This window comes from Ursus americanus, chromosome 28 (assembly GCF_024610735.1).
Source record: "Ursus americanus isolate L20-20 chromosome 28, mUrsAme1.1.p, whole genome shotgun sequence".
Lineage (NCBI taxonomy): Eukaryota > Metazoa > Chordata > Mammalia > Carnivora > Ursidae > Ursus > Ursus americanus.
Window position 1 is genome coordinate 36,699,279 of NC_142154.1, and position 18,200 is coordinate 36,717,478.

Below are 18,200 nucleotides of genomic sequence, written 5' to 3' on the forward strand. Positions count from 1 at the left end.
TAAGGTGTCTGGATGATGGGATTATAGGTCATTTTTGTTTTAGTGTTTATACTTTGTTCTATCTTCTGAATAGTATTACTGTAATAATGACAAGAGTGACATTAAAATGTTTTCAAGGGTCATAGGAGAAAATCTTGAAAATCCCACAAAACCACTACTCCAGTGAATCTTATGATTCATTATTAGAAAGGTAACTCAAAGTATGGTGCTTATGCAGTACACGGTAATGGAAGGAGCTAATAATTGAGGTGAAGGCACTCTCTCCTGGTTACCAGCACCAACCTGGTAGTGGTTTTACATACGTAGATGCTTCTATTAATGCACATTGTTACTCTCCGACCTCTTTTCTATTTGGATCTTACACCCAAACTGTTTTATATTGATAGTGCCACCTATTGATGGACTGTTTGACTCAGTCTATGACTCTTTACCCCATCAGTCAGTAGATAGCAGTTTTTGAATGTTTATGAGGTGCCAGGTATTTTGCTAGTCACTGAAGATACAGAGGTAAATGAAACATGATTTCTGTCCTCAAACTCTGGTTGAGAACCCTTTCTTTTTTTCTTGGGCCTCCAGTGCATACTGTGTAGTTTGCTTTTCCTTTCACTGCGCGTGGCCTGGCACCTCAGCCAGTATCTTTTTGCTGGTGCTCATATCCTCTTTTAACTTTCTTTATGGAAAAATATGTTTTGAGGTCCAAACAACCAATTTACAAATAAAGTTTTGAAACATTACTTGATCGTATGTTGGAGAATCTTATATTCAGAAGGGCTGCTGTTATTGTTATTTTTAAAGTGTGTGATAATTTCTTGGTGCCTCCTTGTTTCCTTCTTTTAGAAAGCACAATTAACAAGTAGAAACCAATAGGGAGACGAGACAAACTATCAAGAAAAAAGGTGGAGAGATATCAAAGGAGTTTTCCTGCTGGTGCTATACTTTCTATTCACCAAGAATAGTGAGTCATCAAAACGTACAGTAAGAGATACTGTTCTGCTATACTTTTAGTATCTCTTTGGATCCATATAAAAATACATTTTCCGTGTATATACATACATAAACTCACAGTTTAGCTGTTTTCATTTCCAAATAAAAGCTGAAATAGGGAGATTGAAGATTTCTTAAATTTCTTTTTATTTTTACTGTAATATTTTATAGATGATACATTTTTGGGAAAAGCTTTAAAAATACAGAAAATTACCAAAAAAAGTAGTAAGCACACATATACTCATCATACAAAATGTTAACTTTTTTCATTTTAGTTTCAGATATATTTTTAATATAAAAAACTATGTATATCATAGTTATCATATTGAATGCTAAAAGAGCAGGTAGAACTTTATACTGTACTTGAACATTGCTGATCAAGGTAAAGTCTTTTTTGTTTGCCTCAGTTTCATCCTCCCTCTGTCTCTCTTCATATCCCCTCCCAGAGGCAATTGTTACGATAAATTTGATGTGTATCCTTCCATTTTAATTTTTAATAAACTTTGCATATGAACAGTACATAGCATTGCTTTTGATGCTTTTGGAGAGCTGTGGGCTTTGGAGCCATACTCCCTGGGTTTAAATCTGGACTCTGCTTCTTAATAGTTTTGTGACCTTAGGCAAATTTTTAAATTTTTCCATGCCTCCCTGTTCTCATCTATCAGAACGGGATAATAGATCTGCCTACCTCATAAGGTTGTTGTAGAAAGCAAGTGAGTCTATTTATAAAATGTGCTTAAAACTGTGCCTGGCCCTTTTTTTTTTTTTAATGTGCTAGCTAATTTAAGCAGCTGTTAATATGATTTTATCATGGTATACATCTTTTGAAACTTTTTAAATTTTTGCCCTCCTCCCCCATCCTTGTTGGCCCTTATAGGTCTGACTCATTTGTGTTGATTGGTGTGTAGTGTTCCATTAAATGAATATACTGCAATTTATCATTTACTCTATTAATGAACGTTGATTGTTTTTATTTTTTATGTATTATAACAGTGCCATGTGAACATTCTTGTATCTCCTGAAGCATATACTAGTGTTTCTCCAGGGCATATACCTGATTGTCAAATTGCGGGGGCTTAGGATATAAGCATCTTTCTCTATACAGGATATTTATAAGATATTGACAAACATTTTCTGTTCCTCCATACCAACAGTTAATGTTATCGGACTTTTGATTTTTTCCAGTCTGATTGGTGTGAAATGGCATTTCATTTTATATTTTTATTTCCTTTCATCTTTTCTTATATACGAGCATTTTTGGTTGTCTCTTCAGTGATTTGCCTGTACTTGTCCTTTACGCATTTTCTCTTGGACTGTCTTTTTTTTTTTTACTGCTTTTTAAAAGGTTTTTTGGTTTGTTTGTTTTTAAATATATTCAAGAGAGTTACAAATGTTAGTGAAGTTTGTTTGTTGGTAAAGTTTGTTTTTATTTGTTTTTTGAAGTTTCCAAATTTCTTGAACAATGACCATTATGGACCTAAGTTATTGTGAATTTTACACTATAGTGTATTATTAGTGAACTTTCCAATGTACTTTCTTAAAATATGTATCTACATTCTTCTCCTTCTGAAACTGTGAGGAAAGGTAATGTACTGTAAATATATTTTACCTAAAACTATTTAAACTTTTTGGACTTCAAAAGCCAGACAGAATTTTTATTAATATAATTAGTACCATAATTTTTCTTTAGTCAAAATATAAGTCCTGCTTGAGGAGAGTTTTCTGTTTCTAAAGTGCTTACCAACTAAGGAATAAAAATGTACACATATTAAATGACCATAGGCACTTACATTTACAATATTCTAAACTATTCCTCAGTGTTGAGATTGTTTTGCACAATACTAACTGTATTTCTATTTTTGTCCACCCTACTCTACATGACTTAAAGGACTAAAATCAGTCTGATTAAGACAATAACTTCCCTATTTTCATTTTAAATAAACTTAATTTAGAGTAGTTTTATATTTACAGAAAAGTTGTGGGGAGTTACCTTGTACCCTGCACCCAATTTTCCCTGTTGTTACTATCTGACATTTTTTTTGCTACATTTGTTACAGTCAAGGAACCAACACTGGTACATTACTATTAACTAAAGTCCATATTTTACTTGGAATCATTAGTTTTAACTAATGTCTTTTCTGGATTCCAGAATCCCATCCAGAATACCACAGTACATTCAGTCGTCATGTTTCCTTTGGCTCTGGGCTGTACTGGCTTCTTAGATTTTCCTTGTTTTCGATGGCCTTGACAGTTTTGAGGAGTTGAGTCAGATATTTTGTAGAGTGTCCCCCAGTTTGGGTTTGTCTGATATTTTTCTCTGAGTTAGACTGGGGTTTAGGTTTGGGGAAGAACGACCACAGAGGTAAAATTCTATTCTAATTACATCATCTCAAGTGTACATACTATTGATATGACTTATCGGTGATAATTTTACCCTCGATCACCTGGTTGAAGCAGTATTTGCCAGGTTTCTCTACTGCAAAGTTTTTCTATACTCTGCTTTTTGGAAACAAATCACTAAGTGGAGACCATATTCAGTGGATGGGGAATTAAGTTCCAACTCCTTGATGGGGAAGTATCGGCAAAATTATTTGGAATTATTCTGTCAGGGAGATTTTTCTCTTTCACTCCATTTATTTATTTATTCAATCCATATGGACTCAAGGATATTAATTTTTTAACTTTGGGTTATTATCCTGTACTACTTTATTTTATTTCTTAAATTGTTCTACCTTTTTCGGGTTTGTTCCTATGGCCAGTAGGACATAGGCTATTGTTTTGTGTTTTTTAGCACTTCTTTACTTTCTAGTACTACAGGGTGCTCCAGACTCATCTGTGTATTCCCTGCCTCAGTCCTACAATCAATCATTTCTCCAAGGATCCCTGATTACTTCTATTAGATAATGATATTAGAAACCAAGATCTGGGCACTGGGTGAACTTATTGCTGCCGGGATATCATTGCTTCTAGGCCTTCTCGGTGCACAGACCTAGGAAATGTATGTGTGCATATTAATCCACATATACAAACATACAACTTTTTTTCTATCTATCCATGTGTATCTATATGAAGCTAAACATGAGTTTATACTGTTCATCTTTGACTCTACTTCAGTACCATCTGGTTCATTCTAGCTATATCCCCTTGCTTATATGTAACCTCCCTGTCCAAAAGTAAGAAACCTGACTCTCACCATCTGCCATCCATTTACTTATTTGGTCAGTCCTGTCATACATATACAACAGAAACAACTTCACCAACTAGAGTATTTTTATGTACGGTTCTTTTGTCTCTAGTCTTAGAGTTTCCAGTCAAAGCACTGATTTCCACAGTTACTTACGTCAGAACTTTTCAGCCTTTTTTCCCTTGTCCTCCATATTTTAATTTTATTTTTTATAAATTAGACTAAGTTACATAGTAATTACATCTTACCAAAATTTATCAAAATTTATCAAAAAGTTATCAAAACTTCCCTTGCTTAATTATGGAGCCTTAGTTCTTTTTTTTTTTTCCCCCAAAGATTTTATTTATTCATTTGGCAGAGATAGAGACAGCCAGCGAGAGAAGGAACACAAGCAGGGGGAGTGGGAGAGGAAGAAGCAGGCTCATAGCAGAGGAGCCTGATGTGGGGCTCGATCCCAGAACGCTGGGATCACGCCCTGAGCCGAAGGCAGACGCCCAACGACTGAGCCACCCAGGTGCCCCTGGAGCCTTAGTTCTATATGGCCTTTTTTTTCACTTTTGGGGCAAAAAAATAAAAATTAAAAAATAAAAGAAAATAAAATCCAGTCTGTGAAAGTAGTATTTCTTGAGGTTTAGCCAGAGCAGTACTCCTTCATTTGGTTGTTAGCTGACAACTTTATGATTTGGACTGAGAGTGTTTATAGCTTCAAATATTTTTTTTTTAAGATTTTATTTATTTATTTGACAGAGATAGAGACAGCCAGCGAGAGAGGGAACACAAGCAGGGGGAGTGGGAGAGGAAGAATCGGGCTCGTAGTGGAGGAGCCTGATGTGGGGCTCGATCCCACAATGCCGGGATCATGCCCTGAGCCGAAGGCAGACGCTTAACCACTGTGCCACCCAGGTGCCCCAGCTTCAAATATTTTTAATAGTGCATGTTGAGATGTGCCATTTAGTGGAGCGTTAACGATCATTGCAAGTAAACAAATATATAATTGAGTGCTCAGAATGTACCTGTATTCTTACAATAATTTTATATGGATTAATTCATTTAATTCCCTCAAGAAGCCTTGTGTGGGGGGGGTAAGTACTTTATTATTTTGCCTCTTTTAAAGATGAATAAATTAAGACACAGAGATGAAGCAACTTGTCCAAGGTCACATGGCTAGTCAGTGGCAGAGCAGGAATTTGAATGCAGCCAGTTGGACTGTTGAGCCTGCATTCTCAATCACTTTGCTATATTACTTCTAATTAAAGAAGAGAGGTTCAAAGAATGGTAAGAGTTATGAAGGAAGTAAAACAGAATGATATGAGAAAATGACTAGAAAAGAGTGCTTTTTTGGGAAGTCCTTTCTTAAGAGATGATATTTGACAGATGAGAAAGAGTCAGTTATGTGAAGAGCTGAGGAAAGAGGGATCCTTGTGGGAAAGCATCAGGTGCAAAGCCTTGCAATACAAAGGAGTTTGGGATGAGAACAAAGAGGCATCCGGCACAGAAGGCCAAGTGTAGTGAGCAAGGGCAAAAATAGTTCATGAGGGCCTATAGCGCTTATTCTATGTGAAGTTCCATACAATAAGTCATTCAGTAATCAAAATAACCCATTACTGAATTTTATAGATGAGAATATTGATAGAATACTCTGCATTAGCTGAAATTATCTCTTTCTTTCTCCCATTTTTCTCTTTATCCCACTGCAGTCTAATTTCTACTTCCTGAAATAAACAATAACAATAATACTTTGGGCCCTTTTCTCATGAAACTCTGCCCTTTGACTTCCGCTATGCTGCCCTCTTTGTTTATCCTGCCTGTTCCATTAGAAGCGGCGTTCTGGGGATTAGCTGCTTGCACTTCTCCGCCTTCACATTTTCCCTAGTAAGTCACGGTACCTCTGTGGTTTAGTTACTGTATAGCTACCAGTTACTCACCAAGCTGTTTTCCCAGGATTAGTATCTTTCCAAAGCATCAGATTATCTTATCCAACTGCTTACTTATCTTCATCTCAAACTCTGCTGTCCAAACTGAACTTACATACCTACCTGAAGTTTTGTTTTGATCTGTTGTCTTCCAAAGACATCATAATCTACTATGGACTTCGTCATCCCAGGAGTTTAGGAGTCATTCATGATTCCTTCCCTTCTTTCTCTCTCATTCCCATCCATTCATTTACTGAATTCTGCTGGCTGTACCTCCTGAATATATTCTGAATCAGTCCCTCCCCTAGCATCCCTATTCTGTCTTGTTAGGACATACTTCCTTAGTTTGTGGCTGGTTTTCCTATCTTCGCTTTCATCTCCCCGAGATTCACCTTCTCAGAATTGCCAGACCGATGTGTCTAAAATGCAGTTTGAAGATTTCTCATTGACTCCCCATTGTCAGTTGGATAAAGTTGAACTCCTTACTGTGTCATTAAGATTGAATATGGTTTGGCCTCTGACTGATTCTCTAATCTTAACTCTTATAATTTCTGCTTTCCATTTTCCACTCTAGCCATACAGAACTACTTTTTGAAGATTCCCTGAATGGATAGCTATTTCTGAATTGTTGACCATTGCTTATGTAGTCCATCTGCTTGGAATAACTTCATTTTCTCCTTGCCTTTTCCTTTTGCCTATCTAACTCTTTTGCATCTTTTAAGACTCAACCTAGGGGCACCTGGGTGGCTCAGTTGGCTAAGTGTCTGCCTTCAGCTCAGGTCATGATCTTGGTCCTTGGATCAAGCCCCATGTGGGGCTCCCTGCTTAGCAGGGAGTTAGCTTCTTCCTCTCCCTCTGTGCTCTCTCTCTCTCTCTCTCTCAAATAAATAAATAAAATCATAAAAAAAAATGATTCGGCCTAAGCATTACTTCCTCCAGAAAGCCTGCTCAGACCCAGACTCTTGGCTAGATTATCAAGTTCCTTGTGAAATAATCTATTAGTAACTGTGTTATATCTCAGGTACCTAGAAACAGTGCCTGGCACAGTGAAGATACTCAGTAAGAATTTGTTGAGAGAATTATTATAGTGTTGGAAAGGCAGTACAAGTGGTTGGCTCTGGATCCAGAATGTCTGGGAATAAAACTTGGCTTCACTCTTTAACTCCCTGTGTTATCTCTCTATACCTCCGTTTCTTCTCCTTTAAAATGGGAATAGTGAAGTCTTCATAAGATTGTTGTGAAACTTAAATTTGTTAATGCAAGTAAGCATTCAGAACAGTGTCTGGCACTTAGTAAATATTCAATAAGTACCCTGTATATAGCTGTTGTTGCTCTTAGAATGTTTTCATTTATGTATCTGGTCGCCTCACCATCCTGGAATTAGCAAATGAATGAACAAACAAACTAATCCTAGGTTTTAAAATGAAAGATACATTACTAGCTTTTGAGAATGTAATGGCAAGTTGACCATGAGTCTTTCTAGTAGCTCCAACATTTGGTGCTTTGTTACAAATTGAAGTTGTCATTAATGATGATTAGCATTTCTTAATTCTATTTAATTATTTAAATTTCAGCACACTTAAAAACTTTTTTTTGAGTTTAGTTGACACACAATGTTACATTAGTTTTGGGTGCACAACAGTGATTTGACTTACCTAAATGTTATGCTGTGCTCACAAGTGTAGCTACCATCTGTTACCATACAATACTATTACAATATCATTGACTGTATTCCCTATGCTGTGTCTTTAACTGGAAGCCTGTGTCTCCCTCTCCCCTTCACCCATTTTGGCGATCCCCCACTCTCTCCCCTCTGGCAACCATAAGTTTCTTCTATTTATAGGTCTGATTCTGCTTTTTGTTTATTCATTTTTTTTAAGCTCCACATATGAGTGAAATCATATGGTATTTGTTTTTCTCAGTCTGACTTATTTCACTTAGCAAAATACCCCGTAGGCCCATCCATGTTGTCCCAAATGGCACAATCTCATCCTTTTTTTTTTTTTAATTTAGTTTCAATTTAGTTAGTATATAGTGTATTATTAGTTTCAAGGGTAGAATTTAGTTTAGATTTTTAGTTGCATGTCACACCCAGGGTGCATTATATCAAGTGCCCTCCTTAATGCCAATCACCCAGTTACCCCATCCCCCCACTCATCTCCCTTCCAGCAGCCCTCAGTTTGTTCCCTATAGTTAAGAGTCTCTTATGGTTTGCCTCCCTCTCTATTTTTTTTTTTTTAAAGATTTTATTTATTTATGTGACAGAGAGACAGCCAGCGAGAGAGGGAACACAGCAGGGGGAGTGGGACAGGAAGAAGCAGGCTCATAGCGGAAGAGCCTGATGTGGGACTCGATCCCGGATCGCCAGGATCACGCCCTGAGCCGAAGGCAGACGCTTTAACGACTGCGCTACCCAGGCGCCCCTCCCTCTCTATTTTTATCTTATTTTTCCTTCCCTTCCCCTATGTTCATCTGTTTTGTTTCTTAAATTCCACATGTGAGTGAAATCATATGGTATTTGTCTTTCTCTGACTGACTTATTTCACTTAGTATAATATCCTCTAGTTCCACCCACATTGTTGTCAATCTCATCCTTTTTTATGGCTGCATGATATTGATACATATATCTACACACACATGCCCCACATCTTTCCTTATCCATTCTTCTGTAGATGGACACTTAGGTTTAGCATACTTTTATTAATCATACTATTTAAACTGTAGCAATGCCCTTTATTTCCTCTTAATTTTTAGATAGCCTATACTGTAGCATTTAACCAGCCTTTCCTGTTATGGATTAAGGTGTGACGGTGGTAGCTCTGTTAAGATTAGGCTTTTTATTAATTTGGGAGATAAACTGAAACATGTTGTAGAGAAAGATTGAATAAGGAGCCACAATGGGGAAATTAGAAAACTTCTCAACTATTGAGCCAAACCTGCACAGTATCCCTTCTGTATTTGGTTTAAAATAAATTTACAGATGAAGTACTCATAATCAAATGTAATTTCAGTAAACATTCTAGAAGCAATAAAAGTCATTAAAAATTATGAATGCCTCTGCCTTCTTCCATTGTTGTAAACAGTTGAGACTTGTTTACTTCAAATCTTTTTTATGGCAATCATTGTTCAATTTTTCATAAACTTTTCCTTTTATCCTAAGTTTGTCCCTCATTTTTTTCTGAATGCCATAACTGTCTATATAATCTTGGCAAATTTGATAGAAGTACTGTTTGTTTTGTTTCGTTTGTTTTTATCTCTGAACTTGCTGTTACATTTGTAGATTTTCTCAGTCTTGCTCAATTTCGATTATGTGAAACGTCAGTTTTTCTTACTAGGAATAGTGCAAGTTACTGATATTCATTCTTCACTATCCGTATGAAAGTTGTTACTAAAGAAACTAGTTGTGTTTTTTTTTTTAAGTCTGAGTTGCCAAAGGAAACTTTTTACTAACAGGCTAATATCAAAGAAACATGGAAAACCTAATGTAACAGTCTTATTTTAAAAGCCCATGTGCCATGTAATGGTGGTACTATTGGGAAATGCTTCCTTCTTTTTTTTTTTTTTTTTTTTTTTAACGGCACTGTCTTCTACCACTAAGTATTTTAGTTGAGGACTCTGAAGTGGTATGTTTTTAAAAGAAATACATATACATGAATAGGGAAAACAATATAATGATATTTAGGCTTATTAGATTGAACTGGCTGTTATTGCCAGAAAAGGTACAACTGTCATACACCTTGTGGTCAAAATTGTAGTAAGCAGTATTATTTTTCTTTTAAAAACAAGTTTTGGTCTAATAATCTCTAAAATATTCCCTATCCCTTAATCTCCTGTACTTTGAAATAGAATTTTATTCATACTGACTCACGACTATGCTGAAGTTGGATATATAGGCCATTGTTTGAACCTGTTATGGTTGGTGAATAGTTTTCATTTTCTTATGCTGAGGAATGCCTGAAGATACCAATGTAACAGCCATTTTCTAACAAGGCTTTTTTCCCTCCTATGATTAACTGATGTTTTTATATTCCTACTTGACCTCTTCTTTTTTGAGGTTTTTAAAATCAAATTTCTTTTGTTTGTAACAAATCACATTCAAAATAATGTTTAAAAAAAAAAAAAAGGAATTAATGTTAATGGCAAGGATCCTGGGGATTTCACAGTACCTGAAGATAGAAGTGCAGACAGGGGGCACCTGGGTGGCACAGCGGTTAAGCGTCTGCCCCGGCGTTATGGGATCGAGCCCCAAATCAGGCTCCTCTGCTATGAGCCTACTTCTTCCTCTCCCACTCCCCCTGCCTGTGTTCCCTCTCTCCCTGGCTGTCTCTATCTCTGTCAAATAAATAAATAAAATCTTAAAAAAAAAAAAAGTGCAGACAGGCTTCATGAGGGGAGGGGAACCGAGGACCGGAAACTCCTCAACAACTCAGGTGGCTGGTTTCTCACCACCCTGGGGCAGCATGGTCTCTCTGCTTCTCTCTACTTGTCCACTTCATTTTTCTCTAGCTACATTTTGTTTTTTACCATTATGCATAACTGAACAAGTCTTCCAACTCAAATTCACACATTCACTCATGATTCTGTGACCTTGGGTTTGAGGCAATTTGAGGCAAGTGTTTATGTATGGTCTAATCAGCTATGGTGGATGAAACCAAGGTTTCATGGAACATTACAGGCCCCATTTTTATGGTAGGGGAGGAGAGGCAGGGTATACAACTCTCAGAAGTATGTAAGAAGTATGTAAGTAGGTATCTTAAAGGTGGTGATTACAAAGGAATACTAAATAATGTGAAGTAAAATTAGCATTTTTTAAATAAAAAGCTTTATATAGTAGCCAATGTAACAAAATTATTTCATCCCCAGTCCATAGGTGATTATTTTGAAAGCTGTAAAAATATCTCCCTTTTTCAAATAAAAGCCAAGAGCTGATTTTTTAGCTTCTGCATAGAGAATTTGAAGTTTGAGTCATGCTATTTCATGAACACAAATAACTTTATATTAATATCATTATGAATACATCATGCCATTCTCTCTTCAGCAAGCATTTGCTGACTGCCTGTTCTCTGCTAGAGACTGCTAAAACAGATATTTACAGAGAGAGAGATGTAACACTGCCTACTCTCAAAGAATTCCTAATCTAGTTGCAAAGAGTACCTGTTCAAAGAAATGATTATAGTATTAATGTGATAATCATAATAGAGATATGTACAGGATTCTCTTGAGAAAACAGTCTCTCCTGGAGAAAGGGGTTGGGAAGGCTTCAAAAAGCAGGTCTCAAATCTTATGCAGAGCCAGGCCGTTTTAACAAGGGCATCTGGCAGAAAGAAAGGAACTTGCAAAGGTGGTGTGAGTTTGATATGACTGAAGTGAATTTTTAGACCATTCAATTTATGAAACTGAAATGAAACTTATTTTTTCATATCTCCCCTTCACATGGTAGTGAAAACCAGTTTCTTCAAAGGAGGATTACAGATTTTAGAATATTCAAATCATTTTGTTCTATAACTTTGATGTCACTTTTGAGAATGACATGTCACTAATCATTGTTTTTAGCCTCCTTTATCAGATTTTTCTTATAGTTGTTTGGTTGGTTTGTTAGTTTACTTTTATGGTGATTTTTTTCCTGTTTGGGCATAGATATCCATACAGTAGATGACTGAAAATGCTAGAGCTTATAAAACTAATGAAGATCATAGTTCTTTTTTTTTTTAATGTATTTTATTTGACACAGAGAGACAGTGAGAGAGGGAACACAAGCAGGGGGAGTGGGAAGAGGAGAAGCAGACTTCCCACTGAGCAGGGAACCCGATGCGGGCCTCGATCCCAGGACCCTGGGATCATGACCTGAGCCAAAGGCCGGCACCTGAGCCACCCAGGCACCCCAAGATCATAGTTCTTATAAGAAGTAAACAGTGAAAATAATACATAGTATAAGCCTAATATAATTTTAAAAGGTAAATCTCTAAAAATGACCTCAATACTGAAATTTTATAATTTTCGAAAAAGAGCACACACAACATGCATACGTACACACACATGTGTACTATTATGTAAAATATTTTACATCTGTTTTTTCCTCTGCTTAAGTTATACCTACTATTAAGCAAAGCTAGTCTAAGCAGTTGGCAGAATGCCCTGTGCTTCACTACTCTCATCCGTTGGTTAACACCTTTACTTCTCTTTTCAATTCCTTTATCCACTCATTCATGATTCCTACACCTCCCCCACCACAAAGAACCTATCAAAAAACCCCCCAAAACCCCAGAACTCCCTAGTTGACTGTTCTGAGAAGTGACTGAGTTAAGTGAGAAGGATGAAGAAAAGGAAGGTAGTTGTGGTCAGCTTTGCGGTGTGGAGGCAGTAGTGGTGGTGGTGGGTGGGTGTGTGTTTTAGGCCTGAAGTTCATTTTCATATGGCAAGCTCAGTAACGACACCATAGTCTCCCAGGTCACAAATTATGACTGTTTCTGATCCTCTTCCAGAAACCCTTCAGTCTGCCTTTTGTCATTTTTGTCCTGCAAATACGCTTTTTTTTAATGTTTTTTAATTATATTATGTTAGTCACCATACAGTACATCCCCAGTTTCCAATGTAAAGTTCGATGATTCATTAGTTGTGTATAACACCCAGTGCACCATGCAATATGTGCCCTCCTTACTACCCATCACCAGTCTATCCTATTCCCCCATCCGCCTCCCCTCTGAAGCCCTCAGTTTGTTTCTCATGGTCCATAGTCTCTCATGCTTCATTACCCGTTCTGATTACCCCCCCTTTCTTTATCCCTTTCTTCCCCTACCGATCTTCCTAGTTCTTATATTCCATAGATGAGAGAAACCTATGATAGTTGTCTTTCTCTGCTTGACTTGTTTCACTTAGCATTATCTCCTCCAGTGCCGTCCATGTTGCAGCAAATGTTGAGAATTCGTTCTTTCTGATAGCTGAGTAATATTCCATTGTATATATGGACCACAACTTCTTTCAAATACACTTTTGATACTGTGTTAGAAGGAGGCGATGAGCAGAGAAAAGGCTATATGCCTTTTACTTGTTGCTCCTTCTGTTTGGAATGACCTTCTATCTGTCCTCTATTTCCCTGGTCATATTTCCAGATTTAGATAACATCCCTTACTTTTTTGACTCCTCAAGCCTAAACTGTGTGTCTTTCTTGTGCTTTCTGTGATTGCTCCTGTTATAGACTTAACACTTATTGTAATTCCTTGTTTATTTGCCTTCTCTGTTAACTTCTGGAAGGCAGGGCCATATCATTTGTCTTTGTGTTCCCAGTGCCTAATACAGAGCTTGGCACATGGTAACATTACCATTCTTGGTTGCAAGCAACAGAAATCATCCCTGGTTCTCTGAAGCAAAAGAAAAGTATTTATTGAAAGGATATTAGTTAGCTTACAGAAATGACTGGAGTACTGGAGAACCAGACTCTAAGAACAAATAGGAAACCAACCAACCAACCTCAGTGTTAGACCATAGTCATAGTCAGGCTATCAGATTATCTTTTTCCTGTTTAAGACACCACCGACTACCCCGCAGGACACTGGATGCCATTGCTAAAACACCACCACTGTGTGCTATATGTTACTGCCCTAAAAATGAATTTTAAACTATCTTAGCAACTTTAGGTGTAGATTAAAAATCTGTGTGAAAGCATCTAATTGACCAGTCTATGCGCCTGGTCCCTAAATAGGAAATCAACTCTGTTACCTCTTTGACTTATGTGGTTGATTTTAGGCCCCAGCTTCCTTTCAAGACCTACATAGTGGTAGATTCTGTAAGCATAGGAAGAGAGTTCAGATGCTAGACTGTCAAAAGTAAAACTGACACATGTCTTTTTCAAGAAACATTCAATAAATATTTATTAGATGAATGAATGAGAGAATTGGAGTCATAAATTCCCATCTCTAAACATTTACGTCATCAAGCATTGAAGTAATTATGGTACCACTTACGTAATTCACAAGAAAATCAGTTCCAAGCCATAAAATAAGGAAAAAATAAGCAAAATCAGCAAAGTTCTGTTTTTTTAAATGACACCACATCGTTAAATTATTTAAATAAAATTATTTGAATTAAATTGAAAGTGTCTTTTTGTATTGTATTAAATTGTATTAAATTGAAAGTTCCCCTTTTTGTAATACCTGGAAGCATGTATTTGTTTGTTTATCTGATCATCTAACACTGGATACAGCCAGGATTTGAACTTGGCCAAACTGATTCCAGAGCACTTAACTCCTGTTTTTATAGTCTTTGTATAGTTGTGTTCAGCAATGACTTAATTAAAGCAAAAACAGCAGCAAACTAATATTTTAGAGAGCCCAGTGAGAGGAATGTTTCTGCTTGTGAAAAAGAAATCTTTATTTCTAAGCCATCTTACCCATCAAATATAAGGTCTTCTTACAATCATTTTGGAACACTGTTTGGCATTATGTATCAAAGTTGAATATACTCATACCCCACATCCAGCAATTTTATTCATAGGTATTTTTTTTTAAGATTTTATTTATTTATTCGACAGAGATAGAGACAGCCAGCGAGAGAGGGAACACAAGCAGGGGGAGTGGGAGAGGAAGAAGCAGGCTCATAGCAGAGGAGTCTGATGTGGGGCTCAATTCCATAACGCCAGGATCACTCCCTGAGCCGAGGCAGACGCTTAACCATTGTGCCACCCAGGCGCCCCTCATAGGTATTTTTTTAATGCCTGCCCTTGTGCCTCAGAAATGTAGAAGACTCTGTATGACTTTGTAAATATTTATAATAGCCTAACATTGGAAATAGGCCAAGTGTCTATTAATAATAGATTGGATAAATAAAATTGTGATATATTCCCAAAATGAAAAACTATACAGAAATGAAAACTAACAAACTATTGCTATGTGTATGAGTGTGACTGTCTCACATTGGAGAGTGAGAAAAGCTAGACCAAAGAATACATTCTGTATGAACACTTCTGTGTTCTGTTTATGTAAAGTGCAGAAACAGACAAAATTCATCTCGCATTAGAGGTCAAGATAATGGTTCTTTTTTGGGAAGATTGGAGGGGAACAGAGGGCTTCCTGTTACTGGTAATGTTCTATTTCTTGACCTGGGAGATATTTATAATAGGTGGTATGTTCACTCTGAAAATTCATGGAGTTGTACTGTTTCTATATGTATGTTATACTTGAATTTAAAAGTAAAAACAAAGACAAAAAGCAGACTTGTGTGTCGACTACTTGGGGGAGCATGGCTCAGTGAACCCCCCCTAAAGTTGTATGTAAAGTTTTATCTGAATATGTATGTGTTTGTATATTTTAAGGGAGAGAAGATCCTTAGCATTAATCAGGTTCTCAGGGGGGTTCATGACTTCAGAAAGGTTAAGAACCTTCCTCACCAAAGCCTGAATATTCCGACAAATTATCGTTAAATACATTATGATGGAAAGCTTGTTTTTACAATGAGGTAAACCCTTGCCTCTGTGATCAGACCCTCTATGTTTTACATCCCATCTTCTCACATTTTCTCAAGGCTTTTGCTTTTATAGTCAGACTCTTTCTCTTTCATCCTCATTTTCTTTCTCTCTGGATGATTGCCATTGGCATAACCCCCTTTAATTAATTTCATTATTTTTTTTTAAAGGCCTCTGTAGATTCCATGTCTTCTACCAGTTGCCACTCCGTTTCCCAACTGCCCTTCACATCAAAATGCCTACAAAGTGTTACGGATACTTCCTCACCTCCTGTTCTCTCCTCAGCTCGCCAGTTGGCCTTTCCTTCTTACTAATAACACTATACTGAAATGGGTCTTCTCAAGGTTACGATGATTTGAGTTTTGTTGAAACCAGTGGTTAAGTATCTCCATTTGAGAGGAAGTGGGGTGAGAGCACCTTAGGTATAGAGAATTGATTTAATTGTTATTTCTCATTTCATGCTACGCATTCATCATTGGCCTATGCTAAAGCATGGGCCCTGCTTTAATTTCATCTTACTTTATGCTCCATTTTCATGCTCATTCACTTTCCCCTGTAGATATCCACTTTAGTATATTTACCATATCATTCTGAATGTATCTTTGAAAACTATAGTGCTGTTTTGAAAACGTTTTTAATGTATATAAATGATATCTTGTAACATGTTCCTTTCTGTTTCATCCTATTTTCATACAGTAAATTTTAAAAATTTATCGGTATTGCTGTGTGCATCTATTTAATTGCTTCTGACTTCTACATAGCATTCAAATCATGGTATCTGCCACATTTTTAAAATTATTCCTTTATTTTCAGACACCTCAACTTGTTCACTCATTCAACAGATATTGACCACGCACTATTCTCTAGGCACTGCACTAGATATTGGTTATATAGCAGTGACTAAAACAGAAAAATTCCTACCCTCATTGAACTTACAATCTTGTGGAGAGACAAAGAAATAATAAAATGAGTAAGTATAATATGTACTGTGTTTGGTAGTGAAAAGTAACAAGGTGACAAAATCAGAACAAGGAAAGAGAGTATTAAGTGTTGATTGTGGAAGGCTGTTGACCTTTTATTTTTTATTTATTTATTTTTTTAATAATATTTTTTTATTATATTATGTTAGTCACCATACAGTACATCCCTGGTTTTTGATGTAAAGTTCCATGATTCATTAGTTGGGTATAACACCCAGTGCACCATGCAATACATGCCCTCCTTACTACCCATCACCGGCCTATCCCATTCCCCCACCCCCCTCCCCTCTGAAGCCCTCAGTTTGTTTCTCAGAGTCCATAGTCTCTCATGCTTCATTCCCCCTTCTGATTACCCCCTCTTTCTTTATCCCTTTCTTCCCCTACCGATCTTCCTAGTTCTTATGTTCCGTAGATGAGAGAAACCGTATGATAATTGTCTTTCTCTGCTTGACTTATTTCACTTAGCATTATCTCCTCCAGTGCCGTCCATGTTGCAGCAAATGTTGAGAAATAGTTCTTTTTGGTAGCTGAGTAATATTCCATGCTATATATGGACCACATCTTCCCTTTTCGAATAGGGTGGCTATGGAAAGCCTCACTGAGATGGTGACCGAGAAGGAAAGGCCTGAGGATGGGCTGGGGGGAGGGCTAGTCCAGGCACAGAGAGCAGCAGGTAGAAAAGCCCCAGAGATTGGAACATGCCTGGTTTGTTCAAGGATCAGTCAGAACACTGGCATGTTACCTCCAGGAGGCTCTCTAAGAGTTTTTTTAGTATGCTAAACTTTACCTTTTACTATTAGGATTTATTCCTGCCATCTTATTTTGTATTTTCTGTTTACCCTAGTTTCTTTTCCTTTCTTCTTTCTCTTTTCCTATTTTCCAAGGATTAATAAAACTTTTGGTGCCAATTTAAAAGTTATGTATTCTATTTTTATTCTCCTAGTGATTACCCTTTACTTAGATTCATATTTGTATTCATTTTCGTCTATCAGTTTTTTAAAGCTAATTGATTTTTGGTATTATTCTAAGTATTTCCTCACCTCCATTTGTTTTTTTTTTCTCACCTTCTGAAAGTCCTATTATTTAGATATTGACTCTGATTTTTCTAGCCTCCGTGTTTGGTGGGGATTCAGAACTAATTCTTTAAATTTTTTCTTTTCAAATGTACTTTATTTGTTAGAGCAGTTTTAGGTTCACAACAGAATTGAACAGAGTTCCCATATATTCCTGTCCCCAACACAGGCACAGCCTCCCCCACAATAAACATCCCATACCCGAGTGGATCGTTTGTTATAATCTATGAACTTATGTTGACACATGATTATCACCCAAAGTCCATAATTTACATTATGGTTCACTCTTCGTGTTGTACATTGTGGGTTTTGACAAATTATAATGACATGTATATAATGACAGATACAGAATAGTTTCACTGCCCTAAAAGTCATCTGTGCTTAGCCTGTTTATCCCTCCTCTCTAACCACTGGCAACCCCCAGTCTTTTTACTGTCTCCAAGTTTTGCCTTTTCCAGAATGTCCTATAGTTGGAACCATACAGTATGTAGTCTTTTCAGGTTGACTTTTTTCACTTAGTAATATGCATGTGAGGTTCTTCTGTGTCCTTTTTGCGGCTTAAAGCTCACTTCTTTTTAGAACTGAGTAATATTCCACTACAGTTTATCT

At 36.8% G+C, this 18,200-nt stretch overlaps 1 protein-coding gene across 11 annotated transcripts in view; it reads left to right on the forward strand.

Annotated features, from left to right (window-relative positions):
- Nucleotides 1-18,200, forward strand: part of DENND4A (DENN domain containing 4A) — a 136,798-nt gene that overhangs the window by 17,451 nt on the left and 101,147 nt on the right. The window contains exon 2 of one of the 11 annotated variants that reach the window (XM_045810827.2): nucleotides 16,352-16,508. The exons of the other annotated variants lie outside the window; for them this stretch is intronic. The gene's annotated coding sequence lies outside the window, so the exon portion shown is untranslated. The remainder of the gene's footprint in view (nucleotides 1-16,351; nucleotides 16,509-18,200) is intronic. 11 annotated transcript variants of the gene reach the window in all.